Below are 22832 nucleotides of genomic sequence, written 5' to 3' on the forward strand. Positions count from 1 at the left end.
GGTGGAAAGTTTTAAGTTCCTCGGTGTACACATCACGGACAAACTGAATTGGTCCACCCACACAGACAGCGTTGTGAAGAAGGCGCAGCAGCGCCTCTTCAACCTCAGGAGGCTGAAGAAATTCGGCTTGTCACCAAAAGCACTCACAAACTTCTACAGATGCACAATCGAGAGCATCCTGTCGGGCTGTATCACCGCCTGGTACGGCAACTGCTCCGCCCACAACCGTAAGGCTCTCCAGAGGGTAGGGTCTGCACAACGCATCACCGGGGGCAAACTACCTGCCCTCCAGGACACCTACACCACCCGATGTCACAGGAAGGCCATAAAGATCATCAAGGACAACAACCACCCAAGCCACTGCCTGTTCACCCCGCTATCATCCAGAAGGCGAGGTCAGTACAGGTGCATCAAAGCAGGAACCGAGAGACTGAAAAACAGCTTCTACCTCAAGGCCATCAGACTGTTAAACAGCCACCACTAACATTTAGCGGCCGCTGCCAACATACTGACTCAACTCCAGCCACTTTAATAATGGGAATTGATGGAAATTATGTAAAAATGTACCACTAGCCACTTTAAACAATGCCACTTAATATAATGTTTACATACCCTACATTACTCATCTCATATGTATATGTATATACTGTACTCTATATCATCTACTGCATCTTGCCATCTTTATGTAATACATGTACCACTAGCCACTTTAAACTATGCCACTTTATGTTTACATACCCTACATTACTCATCTCATATGTATATACTGTACTCTATACATCTACTGCATCTTGCCTATGCCGTTCTGTACCATCACTCATTCATATATCTTTATGTACATATTCTTTATCCCTCTACACTTGAGTGTATAAGGTAGTAGTTGTGGAATTGTTAGGTTAGATTACTTGTTGGTTATTACTGCATTGTTGGAACTAGAAGCACAAGCATTTCGCTACACTCGCATTAACATCTGCTAACCATGTGTATCTGACAAATAAAATTTGATTTGATTTGAGTTTCAGGCTTTTATTTTGAAAAATGAGCGAGATGTTTCAAAAGAGGTCAGGTGTCCTCTGAATATTTCCTGCGCGCGTGGGAGGAGCTCACCATTTTCCTTTTCTCTCTTAATGAATAGGTTATGCTCCGGTTGAAATATTATCGATTATGTTTGTTAAAGACAACCTGAGGTTTGATTATAAAAAACATTTAAAATGTTTCTACGACCATTTCGGATACTTTTTGGGATTTGTCGAACGGAACACGGCTTTTGTTTTCTCAAAATAATGCGCAACCCAAATTTGGTGTTTTTTTGTGATATAAGTAATATTTATCGAACAAAAAGAACATTTGTTGTGTAACTGGGAGTCTCGTGAGTGGAAACACCCGAAGATTATCGAAGGTAAGCGATTCATTTTATTGCTTTTCTTACTTTCATGACCAAGCTAACCAAGCTAATATAAGGCTAAGCTGTTATAGCATTGAAAGCTACACTCACAAAAGCTTGAATTTCTTTCGCTGTAAAATATATTTTCAAAATCTGATATGATAGGTGTATTAACCTTTCTCGCCCCGGGGTTCCGCTAGCGGAACACCCACAACATTCCGCTGCCTTCGCAGCGCGCGAAATTCAAAAATATTTTTTTGAAATATTTAACTTCCACACATTAACAAGTCCAATACAGCAAATGAAAGATAAACATCTTGTGAATCCAGCCAACATGTCCGATTTTTTAAATGTTTTACAGCGAAAACACAATATATATTTATTATATTTATGTTAGCTCACCACAATAGCCAAACACACAACGCCATGTTTTCACCGCCAACATAGCTTTCACAAAACCCACAAATAGAGATAAAATGAATCACTAACCTTTGAACAACTTCATCAGATGACAGTCTTATAACATCATGTTATACAATACATTTATGTTTTGTTCGAAAATGTGCATATTTATAGGTATAAATCGTAGTTTTACATTGCAGCCACCGTCACAAATAGCACCAAAACAGCCAGAATAATTACAGAGAGCAACGTAAAATAAATAATACTCATCATAAAACATTTATGAAAAATACATGTTGTACAGCATATGAAAGATAAACATCTTGTGAATCCAGCCAATATTTCCGATTTTTTAAGTGTTTTACAGCGAAAACACAATATATATTTATGTTAGCTCACCACAATAGCCAAACACACAACGCCATTTATTCACCGTTAACATAGCTTTCACAAAACCTACAAATAGAGATAAAATTAATCACTAACCTTTGAACGACTTCATCAGATGACAGTCATGTTATACAATACATTTATGTTTTGTTCGAAAATGTGCATATTTATAGCTACAAATCATGATTTTACATTGAGAATACGGCGCAAAAATGCACCAAATTGTCCGGAGATATTTTAGACAGTCACGTAATCTAACCAAAAAACTCATCAATTTGCTAAAAAATACATGTTGTACAGCAAATTAAAGATACGCTGGTTCTTAATGCAACCGCTGTGTTAGATAAAAAAAAACTACTTTACTACAAAGTACAGCATGCAATATTGTGAGACAGCGCCCAGCAATTCTCTGCCATGTTGGAGCCAACATATACCACAAAAATATGAAATAACATCATAAATATTCTCTTACCTTTGATGATCTTCCATCAGACTGTAGTGCAAGGAGTCCTATTTCCATAATAAATCCTTGTTTTGTTTTAGAATGTCCATTTCTTCTGTCGATTTAGCAACTTGACTAGCATTGTGGCGCGAACATGTCCATCAACTCTTGGCGCATGGAACGAAAAATTCCAAAAGTCACAACAAACGTCGAATAAACTGGTCAAACTCGGTTGAAAATCCATCTTTATGATGTTTTTCTCATATGTATCCAATAAATTCCAAGACGGAGAATTTCGTCGTGTATACCTAACGCATTTCAGAAGACAATGTGGGGTTCCCTGGTGCGCAGCTAAATACTGCCAATAGGGCGGACCTGTCACTCCAAAAGCTCTCATTCGGTCTCACATCAAGCTAGACACCCCATTCAACATTCTACTGCCTATTGACATCTAGTGGAAGGCGTATGAAGTGCATACAGATCCATAAATAAAAGGCAATTGAATAGGCAAGGCCTGACACAGAGCCCCATTTTCAGAATTTTTACTTCCTGTTTGGAAGTTTGCTGCCAAATGATTTCTGTTTTACTCACAGATATAATTCAAACAGTTTTAGAAACTTCAGAGTGTTTTCTATCCAATAGTAATAATAATATGCATATCGTATGATCTAGAACAGAGTACGAGGCCATTTAATCTGGGCACAATTTTTTTCCCAAAGTGAAAATAGCGCCCCCTATTCACTAGCAGGTTAACAACAAGCTAAGCTGTGTTTTGGTATATTTCACTTGTGATTGCATGATTATAAATATTTTTGTAATATTTTTTAATCTGATACGTTTCATAAAAGTAACATTTATCGAACAAAAATAAGATTTGTTGTGTAACTGGGAGTCTCGTGAGTAGAAACGTCTGAAGATTATCTAAGGTAAGCAATTAATTTTATTGCTTTTCACACTTTCGTGACCATGCTAATTTGGGGCTAGCTGATGTAGCATTGAAAGCTACACTCACAAAAGCTTGGATTTCTTTCGCTGTAAAATATATTTTCAAAATCTGACACCATAGGTGGATTAACAACAAGCTAAGCTGTGTTTTGGTATATTTCACTTGTGATTGCATGATTATAAATATTTTTAGGAATATTTTTTAATTTGGCGCCCTGCAATTCAGCGGTTGTTTAGGAAACTGAACCCGTATTCGGTATCCGTAGCGCAGAAAAGTAGACATTAACTAACAAGTGGCGAAGAAAAGCCAATTAAGAAAAGCAATCGATAACCCCCTTCCCTGGACTTCTTAAACAACCCCCTTCCCTGGACTTCTTATACAACCCCCTTCTCTGGACTTCTTTAACAACCCCCTTCCCTGGACTTCTTAAACAACCCCCTTCTCTGGACTTCTTTAACAACCCCCTTCCCTGGACTTCTTAAACAACCCCCTTCCCTGGACTTCTTTAACAACCCCCTTCCCTGGACTTCTTTAACAACCCCCTTCCCTGGACTTCTTTAACAACCCCCTTCCCTGGACTTCTTTATCAACCCCCTTCCCTGGACTTCTTAAACAACCCCCTTCCCTGGACTTCTTTAACAACCCCCTTCCCTGGACTTCTTATACAACCACATTCCCTGGACTTCTTTAACAACCCCCTTCTCTGGACTTCTTTAACAACCCCCTTCCCTGGACTTCTTAAACAACCCCCTTCCCTGGACTTCTTAAACAACCCCCTTCCCTGGACTTCTTAAACAACCCCCTTTCCTGGACTTCTTTATCAACCCCCTTCCCTGGACTTCTTTAACAACCCCCTTCCCTGGACTTCTTTATCAACCCCCTTCCCTGGACTTCTTAAACAACCCCCTTTCCTGGACTTCTTTATCAACCCCCTTTCCTGGACTTCTTTATCAACCCCCTTCCCTGGACTTCTTTAACAACCCCCTTCCCTGGACTTCTTTAACAACCCCCTTCCCTGGACTTCTTTAACAACCCCTTCCCTGTACTTCTTTAACAACCCCCTTCCCTGGACTTCTTTAACATGCATAACACACAGCAGTGACTAACATTTAAAGATTGAACTAAAGTCAACCAAAAGTTCTTGCAGTGATATCATGCACCATACCAAGGTAAAACCCAGGAGCCAAAGATACTAAAATGTTACACTTCATTGAATAACTACCTGCCCTCCAGGACACCTACAGCACCCGATGTCACAGGAAGGCCAAAAAGATCATCAAGGACAACAACGACCCGAGCCACTGCTTGTTCACTCAGCTATCATCCAGAAGGCGAGGTCAGTACAGGTGTATCAAAGCTGGGACTGAGAGACTGAAAAACAGCTTCTATCTCAAGGCCATCAGACTGTTGAACAGCCATCACTAACACAGAGAGGCTGCTGCCAACATATAGACTCAAATCTCTGGCCACTTTAAGAAATGGATTTAATAAAGGTATCACTAGTCACTTTAAATAATACCACTTTAATAATGTCTACATATCTTCATATACTAATCTAATATGTATATACTGTATTTTATACCATCTACAGAATCTTGCATATGCTGCATGGCCATCGCGCATCCATATATTTTTATGTACATATTCTCATTCATCCCTTTACATTTGTGCGTATTAGGTTATCGCTGTGAATTTGTTAGATTACTTGTTAGATATTACAGCACGGTCGGGAACTAGAAGCACAAGCATTTCACTACACTCGCATTAACATCTGCTAACCGTGTGTATGTGACCAATAAAATGTGATTTGATTTTATTTTGAATTCCATGCTTGAAAGAATGGAATAAGTGTCTGTGCAAAGTGAAAACACGGGCTAAACAAGAAAAGAGTTCTGCCCTCTACGTGATTATCAGTGTGGCTTTAGTAATACGAAGAGGAATCAGTTTTTGTTTAATCAGAACTGTCTACTAGGTCTCCTGCGTGGCGCAGCGGTGTAAGACACTGTATCTCAATGCAAGAGGTGGTCCTTGGTTTAATGTCTCTGTGATTTATAGGGAAAGCGAATTGAGCTGTCTATTGTCATGGAGGGTTGATCTCTAAACCCACCGATTGGGCAACCTGGCATACCTATACGGCATCTGGTCAGCGTGTCGGGCCCCTTAGCAAAAGCATGGGGGCCAATCTGCTGGGAATGCTCTGCACAGCGAGGGGCCTGTGTGTGTGTGTGTTTTCTCTGCTGAGCGATTACCCCCCCCCCCCCCCCCCCCAAAGGTTGTTTTACAGGGTGGGTGGTCTTTAATTTGGGGGATCCTGGCTCCCTGCACTTTCTGACTCTACAACCCTTTTCCTGGAGAGCTACGGTCCAGTTTTCTACAACCCTAACCTAGCGCACCTGACTCTAATAATTAGCTGGTTGATGAATTGAATCAGGTTAGTTACAACTGGGGTTGGAGTGTAAACCTACAGGAGGGTAGCTCTCTAGGAAAAGGGTTAGAGTGCCCTGATGTAAACCTACAGGAGGGTAGCTATCTAGGAACATGGTTACAGAGCCCTGATGTAAACCTACAGGAGGGTAGCTCTCTAGGAACAGGGTTAGAGAGACCTGATGTAAACCTACAGGAGGGTAGCTCTCTAGGAACAGGGTTAGAGAGACATGATGTAAACCTACAGGAGCGTAGCTCTCTAGGAACAGGGTTAGAGAGACCTGATGTAAACATACAGGAGGGTAGCTCTCTAGGAACAGGGTTAGTGAGACCTGATGTAAACCTACAGGAGGGTAGCTCTCTAGGAACAGGGTTAGAGAGCACTGATGTAAACATACAGGAGGGTAGCTCTCTAGGAACAAGGTTAGTGAGACCTGATGTAAACCTACAGGAGGGTAGCTCTCTAGGAACAGGGTTAGAGAGCCCTGATGTAAACCTACAGGAGGATAGCTCTCTAGGAACAGGGTTAGAGAGCCCTGATGTAAACCTACAGGAGGGTAGCTCTCTAGGAACAGGGTTAGTGAGACCTGATGTAAACCTACAGGAGGGTATCTCTCTAGGAACAGGGTTAGAGAGCCCTGATGTAAACCTACAGGAGGGTATCTCTCTAGGAACAGGGTTAGAGAGCCCTGATGTAAACCTACAGGAGGGTATCTCTCTAGGAACAGGGTTAGAGAGCCCTGATGTAAACCTACAGGAGGGTAGCTCTCTAGGAATAGGGTTAGAGAGCCCTGATGTAAACCTACAGGAGGGTAGCTCTCTAGGAATAGGGTTAGAGAGACCTGATGTAAACCTACAGGGTAGCTCTCTCGGAACAGGGTTAGAGAGCCCTGATGTAAACCTACAGGAGGGTAGCTCTCTAGGAACAGGGTTAGAGAGCCCTGATGTAAACCTACAGGAGGGTAGCGCTCTAGGAACAGGGTTAGAGAGCACTGATGTAAACCTACAGGAGGGTAGCTCTCTAGGAACAGGGTTAGAGAGCCCTGATGTAAACCTACAGGAGGGTAGCTCTCTAGGAACAGGGTTAGAGAGACCTGATGTAAACCTACAGGAGGGTAGCTCTCTAGGAACAGGGTTAGAGAGACCTGATGTAAACCTACAGGAGGGTAGCTCTCTAGGAACAGGGTTAGAGAGACCTGATGTAAACCTACAGGAGGGTAGCTCTCTAGGAACAGGGTTAGAGAGCCCTGATGTAAACCTACAGGAGGGTAGCTCTCTAGGAACAGGGATAGAGAGCCCTGATGTAAACCTACAGGAGGGCAGCTCTCTAGGAACAGGGTTAGAGAGACCTGATGTAAACCTACAGGAGGGTAGCTCTCTAGGAACAGGGTTAGAGAGAACTCTTCTAAGTTAATGAACTAGTGCACCTTTCTTCTGTCCTGTGGAACTATACTGTATCTCTCTCAGCAAACTAACACCCTTCATTTACCCTCTGTCTATTTTGTATTTGTATTTATTTAATTTAAACTTGATTTAACCTCCACATGTAATCTATACATGTGGAACAGTGGAGCCTGCTGAGGGGAGGACGGCTCATTATAATGGCTAGAACAAAGCCAATGGAATGGTATCAATCACAAAGAAATTAAACATTTATTAACATACACGTATTGTATACATTTAAAAGCTTAAATTCTTGTTAATCTAACTGCGTTGTCCGATTTACAATAGGATTTACAGTGAAAGCGTACAATGCGATTGTTTGAGGACGGTGCCCCATTTCAACATATTTTTCAACAATCACAGGCTTCATAAAATCACAAATAGCGATTAAATATATACTTACTTTTGAAAATCTTCCTCTGTTTGCAATCCCAAGTGTCCCAGGTACAACATGAATGGTTGTTTTGTTAGATAAAATCCTTCTTTATATCCCAAAATGTCCATTTAGTCGGCGACATTGTTTTGAGTAATCCACTCGTTCAACATGCAGACAAAGGAATCCAAAAAGCTACCGCTAAACTTTGTTCAAACAAGTCAAACTATGTTTCTATTTAATCCTCAGGTACCCTAAAATGTAATTAACTTATAATATTTCATACAGAAAGAAGTATGTTCAATAGAAAGTAAAATTAGCAGGCGCGCGAACAAACTGATTTTCCACTGAGACTCTTGGTACCAAAACTCCAAATTCTTACTAGTTTTGGAAGAAACAAGCCTGAAGCCTGACTGCTCTCTGTGTGTTTACTGTACATTCTGAAAGTTTTCAGACCCCTTGATTTATTCCACATTTTGTTACATTACAGCCTTATTCTAAAATTGATGACTTTTTTTCCTTATTCATCATCACACAATACCCAATAATGACAAAGCGAAAACAGGTTTTTAGAAATGTTTGCAAATGTATAAAACCTTAAAATCATAATTATCTTATTTACATAAGTATTCAGACCCTTTGTTGTGAGATTTGAAATTGAGCTCAGGTGCATCCTGTTTCCATTGATCATCCTTGATGTTTCTACAACTTGATTGGTGTCCACTTGTGTTAAATTCAATTGATTGGACATGATTTGGAAAGGCACACACTTGACAGGTGACAGTTGACAGTTGACAGGTCCCACAGTTGACAGTGCATGTCAGAGAAAAAAATAAGCCATAAAGTTGAAGGAATTGTCCGTAGAGCTCCGAGACAGAATTGTGTCGAGGCACAGATCTCTGCAGTACTGAAGGTCCCCAAGAACACAGTGGCCTCCATCATTCTTAAATGGAAGAAGTTTGGAACCACCAAGACCAGGCCAAACTGAGCAACTGAGGGGGAAGGGCCTTGGTCAGGGAGGTGACTAAGAACCCGGTAGTTGCTCTGACAGAGCTCCAGAGTTCCTCTGTGGAGATGGGAGATGCTTCCAGAAGGACAGCCTTCTCTGCAGCACTCCATCAATCAGGCCTTTATGGTAACGTGGGAACAAAAACAACTATATACACGGGAACACACACACACACACACACACACACACACACACACACACACACACACACACACACACACACACACACACACACACACACACACACACACACACACACACACACACACACACACACACACACACACACACACACACACACACACACACACACACACACACAACAGTAGATGCCACCATCCCGTTGAAGTGCACTACTTTTTACCAGGGCCCATAAGGCTCTATAAAGGGAATAGTGTTATTTGGGACAGAGCCCTGTCTGATCAGGGCGTCTAACGTACCCTACTCACGTCCACCGGACGTGCTACCTGTCCCAGACCTGCTGTTTTCAACTCTCTAGAGACCGCAGGAGCGGTAGAAATACTCTTAATGATCGGCTATGAAAAGCCAACTGACATTTACTCCTGATTATTATTTGATCATGCTGGTCATTTATGAACATTTGAACATCTTGGCCATGTTCTGTTATAATCTCCACCCGGCAGAGCCAGAAGAGGACTGGCAACCCCTCATAGCCTGGTTCCTCTCTAGGTTTCTTCCTACGTTTTGGCCTTTCTAGGGAGTTTTTCCTCGCCGCCGTGCTTCTACACCTGCATTGCTTGCTGTTTGGGGTTTTAGGCTGGGTTTCTGTACAGCACTTCGAAATATTAGCTGATGTACGAAGGGCTATATAAAATAAACTTGATTGATTATGCTCAAGTCTGGTTAGAGCTAGAGCTGAAGTCTGGCTTAATAAATTCTGGATGGAGCTAGAGCTCAAGTCTGGTTAGAGCTAGGGCTCAATTCTGGTTTAAAGTCTGTCTGGGGCTAGAGCTCAAGTCTGGCTTAAAGTCTAGCTGGAGCTAGAGCGCAAGCCTGGCATAAAGTCTGGCTGGAGCTAGAGCACAAGTCTGGCATAAAGTCTGGCTGGAGCTAGAGCTCAAGTCTGGCTAAAGCTCCAGCTCAAGTTTGACTTAAAGTCTGGCTAGAGTTCAAGTCTGGCTTAAAGTCTGACGAGAGTTCAAGTCTGGCTTAAAGTCTGGCTAGAGCCCAAGTCTGGCTTAAAGTCTGGCTAGAGTTCAAGTCTGGCTTAAAGTCTGGCTAGAGTTCAAGTCTGGCTTAACGTCTGGCTAGAGCTCAAGTCTGGCTTAAAGTCTGGCTAGAGTTCAAGTTTGGCTTAACGTCTGGCTAGAGTTCAAGTCTGGCTTAAAGTCTGGCTAGAGCTCAAGTCTGGCTTAAAGTCTGGCTAGAGTTCAAGTCTGGCTTAAAGTCTGGCTAGAACTCAAGTCTGAATAGAGCTGTTCTTAATTGTTCAGTGATGATCCAGTTGTCAGATTCCTACTGGTTGTTATGAGGGTGAATTGTCATGTATTAATCTACATATAGATAAGGTTCAAACAAAACTTCCATATTTTGTATAGTTATTTGATTGTTATTAACAATGGGCTTTATTAACTACAAAAAGACAGTTGCAGCTGAGTTCCATGTTGAAGTACTGAAGCTTCTCTCATTCACCTTCAATGTTTCCAACCGGTTGGCCTGTTGGCAGAAGACTGGCTGTGTTTACATGGTACCCTACTCCCTATGTCAGTGTTTATTACATGATACCCTACTCCCTATGTCAGTGTTTATTACATGATACCCTACTCTCTATGTCAGTGTTTATTACATGATACCCTACTCCCTATGTCAGTGTTTATTACATGATACCCTACTCCCTATGTCAGTGTTTATTACATGATACCCTACTCCCTATGTCAGTGTTTATTACATGATACCCTACTCTCTATGTCAGTGTTTATTACATGATACCCTACTCCCTATGTCAGTGTTTATTACATGGTACCCTACTCCCTATGTCAGTGTTTATTACATGATACCCTACTCCCTATGTCAGTGTTTATTACATGATACCCTACTCCCTATGTCAGTGTATATTATATGATACCCTACTCCCTATGTCAGTGTTTATTACATGATACCCTACTCCCTATGTCAGTGTTTATTACATGGTACCCTACTCCCTATGTCAGTGTTTATTACATGATACCCTACTCCCTATGTCAGTGTTTATTACATGATACCCTACTCCCTATGTCAGTGTTTATTACATGGTACCCTACTCCCTATGTCAGTGTTTATTACATGGTACCCTACTCCCTATGTCAGTGTTTATTACATGGTACCCTACTCCCTATGTCAGTGTTTATTACATGGTACCCTACTCCCTATGTCAGTGTTTATTACATGATACCCTACTCCCTATGTCAGTGTTTATTACATGATACCCTACTCTCTATGTCAGTGTTTATTACATGATACCCTACTCCCTATGTCAGTGTTTATTACATGATACCCTACTCCCTATGTCAGTGTTTATTACATGATACCCTACTCCCTATGTCAGTGTTTATTACATGATACCCTACTCTCTATGTCAGTGTTTATTACATGATACCCTACTCCCTATGTCAGTGTTTATTACATGGTACCCTACTCCCTATGTCAGTGTTTATTACATGATACCCTACTCCCTATGTCAGTGTTTATCACATGATACCCTACTCCCTATGTCAGTGTATATTATATGATACCCTACTCCCTATGTCAGTGTTTATTACATGATACCCTACTCCCTATGTCAGTGTTTATTACATGGTACCCTACTCCCTATGTCAGTGTTTATTACATGATACCCTACTCCCTATGTCAGTGTTTATTACATGATACCCTACTCCCTATGTCAGTGTTTATTACATGGTACCCTACTCCCTATGTCAGTGTTTATTACATGATACCCTACTCCCTATGTCAGTGTTTATTACATGGTACCCTACTCCCTATGTCAGTGTTTATTACATGGTACCCTACTCCCTATGTCAGTGTTTATTACATGGTACCCTACTCCCTATGTCAGTGTTTATTACATGATACCCTACTCCCTATGTCAGTGTTTATTACATGATACCCTACTCCCTATGTCAGTGTTTATTACATGGTACCCTACTCCCTATGTCAGTGTTTATTACATGATACCCTACTCCCTATGTCAGTGTTTATTACATGATACCCTACTCTCTATGTCAGTGTTTATTACATGATACCCTACTCCCTATGTCAGTGTTTATTACATGATACCCTACTCCCTATGTCAGTGTTTATTACATGATACCCTACTCCCTATGTCAGTGTTTATTACATGATACCCTACTCCCTATGTCAGTGTTTATTACATGATACCCTACTCCCTATGTCAGTGTTTATTACATGATACCCTACTCCCTATGTCAGTGTTTATTACATGATACCCTACTCCCTATGTCAGTGTTTATTACATGATACCCTACTCCCTATGTCAGTGTTTATTACATGATACCCTACTCCCTATGTCAGTGTTTATTACATGATACCCTACTCCCTATGTCAGTGTTTATTACATGATACCCTACTCCCTATGTCAGTGTTTATTACATGATACCCTACTCCCTATGTCAGTGTTTATTACATGGTACCCTACTCCCTATGTCAGTGTTTATTACATGATACCCTACTCCCTATGTCAGTGTTTATTACATGATACCCTACTCCCTATGTCAGTGTTTATTACATGATACCCTACTCTCTATGTCAGTGTTTATTACATGATACCCTACTCCCTATGTCAGTGTTTATTACATGATACCCTACTCCCTATGTCAGTGTTTATTACATGGTACCCTACTCCCTATGTCAGTGTTTATTACATGATACCCTACTCTCTATGTCAGTGTTTATTACATGATACCCTACTCCCTATGTCAGTGTTTATTACATGATACCCTACTCCCTATGTCAGTGTTTATTACATGATACCCTACTCCCTATGTCAGTGTTTATTACATGATACCCTACTCTCTATGTCAGTGTTTATTACATGATACCCTACTCCCTATGTCAGTGTTTATTACATGATACCCTACTCCCTATGTCAGTGTTTATTACATGATACCCTACTCCCTATGTCAGTGTTTATTACATGATACCCTACTCCCTATGTCAGTGTTTATTACATGATACCATACTCCCTATGTCAGTGTTCATTACATGGTACCCTACTCCCTATGTCAGTGTTTATTACATGGTACCCTACTCCCTATGTCAGTGTTTATTACATGATACCCTACTCCCTATGTCAGTGTTTATTACATGATACCCTACTCCCTATGTCAGTGTTTATTACATGATACCCTACTCCCTATGTCAGTGTTTATTACATGATACCCTACTCCCTATGTCAGTGTTTATTACATGATACCCTACTCCCTATGTCAGTGTTTATTACATGATACCCTACTCCCTATGTCAGTGTTTATTACATGATACCCTACTCCCTATGTCAGTGTTTATTACATGATACCCTACTCCCTATGTCAGTGTTTATTACATGATACCCTACTCCCTATGTCAGTGTTTATTACATGATACCCTACTCCCTATGTCAGTGTTTATTACATGATACCCTACTCCCTATGTCAGTGTTTATTACATGATACCCTACTCCCTATGTCAGTGTTTATTACATGGTACCCTACTCCCTATGTCAGTGTTTATTACATGATACCCTACTCCCTATGTCAGTGTTTATTACATGATACCCTACTCCCTATGTCAGTGTTTATTACATGATACCCTACTCTCTATGTCAGTGTTTATTACATGATACCCTACTCCCTATGTCAGTGTTTATTACATGATACCCTACTCCCTATGTCAGTGTTTATTACATGGTACCCTACTCCCTATGTCAGTGTTTATTACATGATACCCTACTCTCTATGTCAGTGTTTATTACATGATACCCTACTCCCTATGTCAGTGTTTATTACATGATACCCTACTCCCTATGTCAGTGTTTATTACATGATACCCTACTCCCTATGTCAGTGTTTATTACATGATACCCTACTCTCTATGTCAGTGTTTATTACATGATACCCTACTCCCTATGTCAGTGTTTATTACATGATACCCTACTCCCTATGTCAGTGTTTATTACATGATACCCTACTCCCTATGTCAGTGTTTATTACATGATACCCTACTCCCTATGTCAGTGTTTATTACATGATACCCTACTCCCTATGTCAGTGTTTATTACATGATACCCTACTCCCTATGTCAGTGTTTATTACATGATACCCTACTCCCTATGTCAGTGTTTATTACATGATACCCTACTCCCTATGTCAGTGTTTATTACATGATACCCTCCTCCCTATGTCAGTGTTTATTACATGATACCCTACTCCCTATGTCAGTGTTTATTACATGATACCCTACTCCCTATGTCAGTGTTTATTACATGATACCCTACTCCCTATGTCAGTGTTTATTACATGATACCCTACTCCCTATGTCAGTGTTCATTACATGGTACCCTACTCCCTATGTCAGTGTTTATTACATGGTACCCTACTCCCTATGTCAGTGTTTATTACATGATACCCTACTCCCTATGTCAGTGTTTATTACATGATACCCTACTCCCTATGTCAGTGTTTATTACATGATACCCTACTCCCTATGTCAGTGTTTATTACATGATACCCTACTCCCTATGTCAGTGTTTATTACATGATACCCTACTCCCTATGTCAGTGTTTATTACATGATACCCTACTCCCTATGTCAGTGTTTATTACATGATACCCTACTCCCTATGTCAGTGTTTATTACATGATACCCTACTCCCTATGTCAGTGTTTATTACATGATACCCTACTCCCTATGTCAGTGTTTATTACATGATACCCTACTCCCTATGTCAGTGTTTATTACATGATACCCTACTCCCTATGTCAGTGTTTATTACATGATACCCTACTCCCTATGTCAGTGTTTATTACATGATACCCTACTCCCTATGTCAGTGTTTATTACATGATACCCTACTCCCTATGTCAGTGTTTATTACATGATACCCTACTCCCTATGTCAGTGTTTATTACATGATACCCTACTCCCTATGTCAGTGTTTATTACATGATACCCTACTCCCTATGTCAGTGTTTATTACATGATACCCTACTCCCTATGTCAGTGTTTATTACATGATACCCTACTCCCTATGTCAGTGTTTATTACATGATACCCTACTCCCTATGTCAGTGTTTATTACATGATACCCTACTCCCTATGTCAGTGTTTATTACATGATACCCTACTCCCTATGTCAGTGTTTATTACATGGTACCCTACTCCCTATGTCAGTGTTTATTACATGATACCCTACTCCCTATGTCAGTGTTTATTACATGATACCCTACTCCCTATGTCAGTGTTTATTACATGATACCCTACTCTCTATGTCAGTGTTTATTACATGATACCCTACTCCCTATGTCAGTGTTTATTACATGATACCCTACTCCCTATGTCAGTGTTTATTACATGGTACCCTACTCCCTATGTCAGTGTTTATTACATGATACCCTACTCTCTATGTCAGTGTTTATTACATGATACCCTACTCCCTATGTCAGTGTTTATTACATGATACCCTACTCCCTATGTCAGTGTTTATTACATGATACCCTACTCCCTATGTCAGTGTTTATTACATGATACCCTACTCTCTATGTCAGTGTTTATTACATGATACCCTACTCCCTATGTCAGTGTTTATTACATGATACCCTACTCCCTATGTCAGTGTTTATTACATGATACCCTACTCCCTATGTCAGTGTTTATTACATGATACCCTACTCCCTATGTCAGTGTTTATTACATGATACCCTACTCCCTATGTCAGTGTTTATTACATGATACCCTACTCCCTATGTCAGTGTTTATTACATGATACCCTACTCCCTATGTCAGTGTTTATTACATGATACCCTACTCCCTATGTCAGTGTTTATTACATGATACCCTCCTCCCTATGTCAGTGTTTATTACATGATACCCTACTCCCTATGTCAGTGTTTATTACATGATACCCTACTCCCTATGTCAGTGTTTATTACATGATACCCTACTCCCTATGTCAGTGTTTATTACATGATACCCTACTCCCTATGTCAGTGTTCATTACATGGTACCCTACTCCCTATGTCAGTGTTTATTACATGGTACCCTACTCCCTATGTCAGTGTTTATTACATGATACCCTACTCCCTATGTCAGTGTTTATTACATGATACCCTACTCCCTATGTCAGTGTTTATTACATGATACCCTACTCCCTATGTCAGTGTTTATTACATGATACCCTACTCCCTATGTCAGTGTTTATTACATGATACCCTACTCCCTATGTCAGTGTTTATTACATGATACCCTACTCCCTATGTCAGTGTTTATTACATGATACCCTACTCCCTATGTCAGTGTTTATTACATGATACCCTACTCCCTATGTCAGTGTTTATTACATGATACCCTACTCCCTATGTCAGTGTTTATTACATGATACCCTACTCCCTATGTCAGTGTTTATTACATGGTACCCTACTCCCTATGTCAGTGTTTATTACATGATACCCTACTCCCTATGTCAGTGTTTATTACATGATACCCTACTCCCTATGTCAGTGTTTATTACATGATACCCTACTCCCTATGTCAGTGTTTATTACATGATACCCTACTCCCTATGTCAGTGTTTATTACATGGTACCCTACTCCCTATGTCAGTGTTTATTACATGATACCCTACTCCCTATGTCAGTGTTTATTACATGATACCCTACTCCCTATGTCAGTGTTTATTACATGATACCCTACTCCCTATGTCAGTGTTTATTACATGATACCCTACTCCCTATGTCAGTGTTTATTACATGATACCCTACTCCCTATGTCAGTGTTTATTACATGGTACCCTACTCCCTATGTCAGTGTTTATTACATGGTACCCTACTCCCTATGTCAGTGTTTATTACATGATACCCTACTCCCTATGTCAGTGTTTATTACATGATACCCTACTCCCTATGTCAGTGTTTATTACATGGTACCCTACTCCCTATGTCAGTGTTTATTACATGATACCCTACTCCCTATGTCAGTGTTTATTACATGATACCCTACTCCCTATGTCAGTGTTTATTACATGGTACCCTACTCCCTATGTCAGTGTTTTTTACATGATACCCTACTCCCTATGTCAGTGTTTATTACATGATACCCTACTCTCTATGTCAGTGTTTATTACATGATACCCTACTCCCTATGTCAGTGTTTATTACATGATACCCTACTCCCTATGTCAGTGTTTATTACATGATACCCTACTCCCTATGTCAGTGTTTATTACATGATACCCTACTCCCTATGTCAGTGTTTATTACATGATACCCTACTCCCTATGTCAGTGTTTATTACATGATACCCTACTCCCTATGTCAGTGTTTATTACATGATACCCTACTCCCTATGTCAGTGTTTATTACATGATACCCTACTCCCTATGTCAGTGTTTATTACATGATACCCTACTCCCTATGTCAGTGTTTATTACATGATACCCTACTCCCTATGTCAGTGTTTATTACATGATACCCTACTCCCTATGTCAGTGTTTATTACATGGTACCCTACTCCCTATGTCAGTGTTTATTACATGATACCCTACTCCCTATGTCAGTGTTTATTACATGATACCCTACTCCCTATGTCAGTGTTTATTACATGATACCCTACTCTCTATGTCAGTGTTTATTACATGATACCCTACTCCCTATGTCAGTGTTTATTACATGATACCCTACTCCCTATGTCAGTGTTTATTACATGGTACCCTACTCCCTATGTCAGTGTTTATTACATGATACCCTACTCTCTATGTCAGTGTTTATTACATGATACCCTACTCCCTATGTCAGTGTTTATTACATGATACCCTACTCCCTATGTCAGTGTTTATTACATGATACCCTACTCCCTATGTCAGTGTTTATTACATGATACCCTACTCTCTATGTCAGTGTTTATTACATGATACCCTACTCCCTATGTCAGTGTTTATTACATGATACCCTACTCCCTATGTCAGTGTTTATTACATGATACCCTACTCCCTATGTCAGTGTTTATTAAATGATACCCTACTCCCTATGTCAGTGTTTATTACATGATACCCTACTCCCTATGTCAGTGTTCATTACATGGTACCCTACTCCCTATGTCAGTGTTTATTACATGGTACCCTACTCCCTATGTCAGTGTTTATTACATGATACCCTACTCCCTATGTCAGTGTTCATTACATGGTACCCTACTCCCTATGTCAGTGTTTATTACATGATACCCTACTCTCTATGTCAGTGTTTATTACATGGTACCCTACTCCCTATGTCAGTGTTTATTACATGATACCCTACTCTCTATGTCAGTGTTTATTACATGGTACCCTACTCCCTATGTCAGTGTTTATTACATGATACCCTACTCCCTATGTCAGTGTTTATTACATGATACCCTACTCCCTATGTCAGTGTTTATTACATGATACCCTACTCCCTATGTCAGTGTTTATTACATGATACCCTACTCCCTATGTCAGTGTTTATTACATGGTACCCTACTCCCTATGTCAGTGTTTATTACATGATACCCTACTCCCTATGTCAGTGTTTATTACATGGTACCCTACTCCCTATGTCAGTGTTTATTACATGATACCCAACTCCCTATGTCAGTGTTTATTACATGGTACCCTACTCCCTATGTCAGTGTTTATTACATGATACCCTACTCCCTATGTCAGTGTTTATTACATGGTACCCTACTCCCTATGTCAGTGTTTATTACATGATACCCTACTCCCTATGTCAGTGTTTATTACATGATACCCTACTCCCTATGTCAGTGTTTATTACATGGTACCCTACTCCCTATGTCAGTGTTTATTACATGATACCCTACTCTCTATGTCAGTGTTTATTACATGATACCCTACTCCCTATGTCAGTGTTTATTACATGATACCCTACTCCCTATGTCAGTGTTTATTACATGATACCCTACTCCCTATGTCAGTGTTTATTACATGATACCCTACTCTCTATGTCAGTGTTTATTACATGATACCCTACTCCCTATGTCAGTGTTTATTACATGATACCCTACTCCCTATGTCAGTGTTTATTACATGATACCCTACTCCCTATGTCAGTGTTTATTACATGATACCCTACTCCCTATGTCAGTGTTTATTACATGGTACCCTACTCCCTATGGCAGTGTTCATTACATGGTACCCTACTCCCTATGTCAGTGTTTATTACATGGTACCCTACTCCCTATGTCAGTGTTTATTACATGATACCCTACTCCCTATGTCAGTGTTTATTACATGATACCCTACTCCCTATGTCAGTGTTTATTACATGATACCCTACTCCCTATGTCAGTGTTTATTACATGATACCCTACTCCCTATGTCAATGTTTATTACATGGTACCCTACTCCCTATGTCAGTGTTTATTACATGATACCCTACTCCCTATGTCAGTGTTTATTACATGGTACCCTACTCCCTATGTCAGTGTTTATTACATGATACCCTACTCCCTATGTCAGTGTTTATTACATGGTACCCTACTCCCTATGTCAGTGTTTATTACATGATACCCTACTCCCTATGTCAGTGTTTATTACATGGTACCCTACTCCCTATGTCAGTGTTTATTACATGATACCCTACTCCCTATGTCAGTGTTTATTACATGATACCCTACTCCCTATGTCAGTGTTTATTACATGGTACCCTACTCCCTATGTCAGTGTTTATTACATGATACCCTACTCTCTATGTCAGTGTTTATTACATGATACCCTACTCCCTATGTCAGTGTTTATTACATGATACCCTACTCCCTATGTCAGTGTTTATTACATGATACCCTACTCCCTATGTCAGTGTTTATTACATGATACCCTACTCTCTATGTCAGTGTTTATTACATGATACCCTACTCCCTATGTCAGTGTTTATTACATGATACCCTACTCCCTATGTCAGTGTTTATTACATGATACCCTACTCCCTATGTCAGTGTTTATTACATGATACCCTACTCCCTATGTCAGTGTTTATTACATGGTACCCTACTCCCTATGGCAGTGTTCATTACATGGTACCCTACTCCCTATGTCAGTGTTTATTACATGGTACCCTACTCCCTATGTCAGTGTTTATTACATGATACCCTACTCCCTATGTCAGTGTTTATTACATGATACCCTACTCCCTATGTCAGTGTTTATTACATGGTACCCTACTCCCTATGTCAGTGTTTATTACATGATACCCTACTCTCTATGTCAGTGTTTATTACATGATACCCTACTCCCTATGTCAGTGTTTATTACATGATACCCTACTCCCTATGTCAGTGTTTATTACATGATACCCTACTCCCTATGTCAGTGTTTATTACATGATACCCTACTCTCTATGTCAGTGTTTATTACATGATACCCTACTCCCTATGTCAGTGTTTATTACATGATACCCTACTCCCTATGTCAGTGTTTATTACATGATACCCTACTCCCTATGGCAGTGTTCATTACATGGTACCCTACTCCCTATGTCAGTGTTTATTACATGGTACCCTACTCCCTATGTCAGTGTTTATTACATGATACCCTACTCCCTATGTCAGTGTTCATTACATGGTACCCTACTCCCTATGTCAGTGTTTATTACATGATACCCTACTCTCTATGTCAGTGTTTATTACATGGTACCCTACTCCCTATGTCAGTGTTTATTACATGATACCCTACTCTCTATGTCAGTGTTTATTACATGGTACCCTACTCCCTATGTCAGTGTTTATTACATGATACCCTACTCCCTATGTCAGTGTTTATTACATGATACCCTACTCCCTATGTCAGTGTTTATTACATGATACCCTACTCCCTATGTCAGTGTTTATTACATGATACCCTACTCCCTATGTCAGTGTTTATTACATGGTACCCTACTCCCTATGTCAGTGTTTATTACATGATACCCTACTCCCTATGTCAGTGTTTATTACATGGTACCCTACTCCCTATGTCAGTGTTTATTACATGATACCCTACTCCCTATGTCAGTGTTTATTACATGGTACCCTACTCCCTATGTCAGTGTTTATTACATGATACCCTACTCCCTATGTCAGTGTTTATTACATGGTACCCTACTCCCTATGTCAGTGTTTATTACATGATACCCTACTCCCTATGTCAGTGTTTATTACATGATACCCTACTCCCTATGTCAGTGTTTATTACATGATACCCTACTCCCTATGTCAGTGTTTATTACATGATACCCTACTCCCTATGTCAGTGTTTATTACATGGTACCCTACTCCCTATGTCAGTGTTTATTACATGATACCCTACTCCCTATGTCAGTGTTTATTACATGGTACCCTACTCCCTATGTCAGTGTTTATTACATGATACCCTACTCCCTATGTCAGTGTTTATTACATGGTACCCTACTCCCTATGTCAGTGTTTATTACATGATACCCTACTCCCTATGTCAGTGTTTATTACATGGTACCCTATGTCAGTGTTTATTACATGGTACCCTACTCCCTATGTCAGTGTTCATTACATGGTACCCTACTCCCTATGTCAGTGTTTATTACATGATACCCTACTCCCTATGTCAGTGTTTATTACATGGTACCCTACTCCCTATGTCAGTGTTCATTACATGGTACCCCACTCCCTATGTCAGTGTTTATTACATGGTACCCTACTCCCTATGTCAGTGTTTATTACATGATACCCTACTCTCTATGTCAGTGTTTATTACATGATACCCTACTCCCTATGTCAGTGTTTATTACATGATACCCTACTCCCTATGTCAGTGTTTATTACATGATACCCTACTCCCTATGTCAGTGTTTATTACATGATACCCTACTCTCTATGTCAGTGTTTATTACATGGTACCCTACTCCCTATGTCAGTGTTTATTACATGATACCCTACTCCCTATGTCAGTGTTTATTACATGGTACCCTACTCCCTATGTCAGTGTTTATTACATGATACCCTACTCCCTATGTCAGTGTTTATTACATGGTACCCTACTCCCTATGTCAGTGTTTATTACATGATACCCTACTCCCTATGTCAGTGTTTATTACATGGTACCCTACTCCCTATGTCAGTGTTTAATACATGATACCCTACTCCCTATGTCAGTGTTTATTACATGATACCCTACTCCCTATGTCAGTGTTTATTACATGATACCCTACTCCCTATGTCAGTGTTTATTACATGATACCCTACTCCCTATGTCAGTGTTTATTACATGGTACCCTACTCCCTATGTCAGTGTTTATTACATGATACCCTACTCCCTATGTCAGTGTTTATTACATGGTACCCTACTCCCTATGTCAGTGTTTATTACATGATACCCTACTCCCTATGTCAGTGTTTATTACATGGTACCCTACTCCCTATGTCAGTGTTTATTACATGGTACCCTACTCCCTATGTCAGTGTTCATTACATGGTACCCTACTCCCTATGTCAGTGTTTATTACATGATACCCTACTCCCTATGTCAGTGTTTATTACATGATACCCTACTCCCTATGTCAGTGTTTATTACATGATACCCTACTCTCTATGTCAGTGTTTATTACATGATACCCTACTCCCTATGTCAGTGTTTATTACATGATACCCTACTCCCTATGTCAGTGTTTATTACATGATACCCTACTCCCTATGTCAGTGTTTATTACATGATACCCTACTCCCTATGTCAGTGTTTATTACATGATACCCTACTCCCTATGTCAGTGTTCATTACATGGTACCCTACTCCCTATGTCAGTGTTTATTACATGGTACCCTACT

Source organism: Salvelinus alpinus, chromosome 10 (genome assembly GCF_045679555.1).
Source record: "Salvelinus alpinus chromosome 10, SLU_Salpinus.1, whole genome shotgun sequence".
In the NCBI taxonomy this organism is placed as follows: domain Eukaryota; kingdom Metazoa; phylum Chordata; class Actinopteri; order Salmoniformes; family Salmonidae; genus Salvelinus; species Salvelinus alpinus.